Source organism: Pteropus alecto, unplaced genomic scaffold, assembly GCF_000325575.1.
Source record: "Pteropus alecto unplaced genomic scaffold, ASM32557v1 scaffold45, whole genome shotgun sequence".
Classification (NCBI taxonomy): Eukaryota; Metazoa; Chordata; class Mammalia; order Chiroptera; family Pteropodidae; genus Pteropus; species Pteropus alecto.
Window position 1 is genome coordinate 4,330,945 of NW_006442491.1, and position 1,643 is coordinate 4,332,587.

A 1,643-nucleotide genomic window follows, 5' to 3' on the forward strand; every position below is an offset into this window, starting at 1 on the left:
TGAATTGAACTTTTAAAAACCAATTGTGTATACATCTACATTCCAGAATTATTTCATCCTATATAAAAGGCTACTGTATTTAGAAATAGGACCTTTATTTAAAGAGGTAATTAAGGTTAAAAAAGCTCAAAAGTATGAGTCCCTAATCTAATATGAGTGCTGTCCTTATAAGAGGAAGAGATAGCAGGGATGTGTATGCACAGAGAAAAGGCCATGTGAGGATATAGCAAGAAGGCAGCCATCTGCAAGCCAAGGAAATCTACTGATACCCTGATTGTCCAAGAACTACAAGCCTCCAGAACTGTAAGAAAGTAAACTTCTGCTGTTATGCCACCCAGTCTATGGTATTTTGCTTTTGCAGCCCAAGCTAAGGCAGATGCTTTACTTTCTCTGCCCCGACTTTTCCTTTCACTGTAGTCAAGCACCTATGCATTTGCCCCATAGCCAGCCCCTAAGTAAGTCCTGTGAAACTTATCAGTTATTACAGTAAATGTGAAATGATCACAGTCTCTATTATAAAAGACAACACTTGGTTTGGCATAAAATGTAATACCAGCTAAATGCTGCTGCTTAAAAGAAAAACACCCAAATCACATTATTTTTATTTAAAAATAAACAATGAACACAGAAATGCCATACCAAATATATATATATATATATATATACACAAGAAAGTGGGTGCTAAGACTAGCCAGAGAGAAAGGGAAAGTTAATAGGCTATCAAATGGAACAAAGAGAATTTTAATGTTAAAACTTCAGTAACAAATTGTCATGAATCTTTCTACCTAATGGTTCACTCAAGTGAAATGTAAGGCAAAAAACTTAGAAATAAATGGCGAATTTGATACTAATTACAATGACATTGGGAGTTTTATGACTCTTCCTAGCAGATAAAAAAGACAGAAACAACTTGAATAATAATAATTCCTATTATATATGATATATTCCCTTGATTCTAGAATAATTGTAAGGCTCTCTTTTAAATTTAATAAAACAGAGAAATAGAAAATTTCTTACACATAAAAAGAAAACATATACTTCTCAATGCTTGAAACATTTACAAAATTGTCAAAAGTATTTTAAAAATTAACACACACAAAATTCCTTAAACATATCTATACCTCTATCATTTAAAAATAAAGCCAAGTAGAAAGAAAAATTCCCAGAAACCCTTGCCCTACTCTCTCCAATTCTGTCCCCACCAAGGTAACCACTAGTCGTGGTAAATAACAATAGACTTCTATGTTCACATAAACATATTGGTATACAGTCTTCCACACACTTTTCTTTTTTAACAAATCTGAACAGTATACTATATACTTTTCTGCAAGTTTTCATTTAATAATATATATCTATTGAGTATCTGAATTATTCTGTTAAAGTAGTTAAAAGAAAACTGACTCATCATTACAACACAAAAACAGAAAATCATAATAAAAGTAAATGAAAATGACAGAATTGAAAAAATACAATATCTGAAATGAAAAATGCTATGGCCAGCAGCTTAACAACATATTGGAGATGACAGACAAGACAGTAAACTTGAAGACAGATCAACTGAAATTACCCAATCTGATGAACAGAGAAAAAAGGATTTAAAAATATGACTTCATAACCTGTAGGGCAATACCAAAAGGACTAAA

At 31.8% G+C, this 1,643-nt stretch overlaps 1 protein-coding gene across 1 annotated transcript in view; it reads right to left on the bottom strand.

Moving 5' to 3' along the window:
* The window catches only part of ZNF133 (zinc finger protein 133), a 21,144-nt gene that overhangs the window by 2,774 nt on the left and 16,727 nt on the right, over positions 1 to 1,643 (bottom strand). The gene's annotated exons all lie outside the window — the stretch shown is intronic.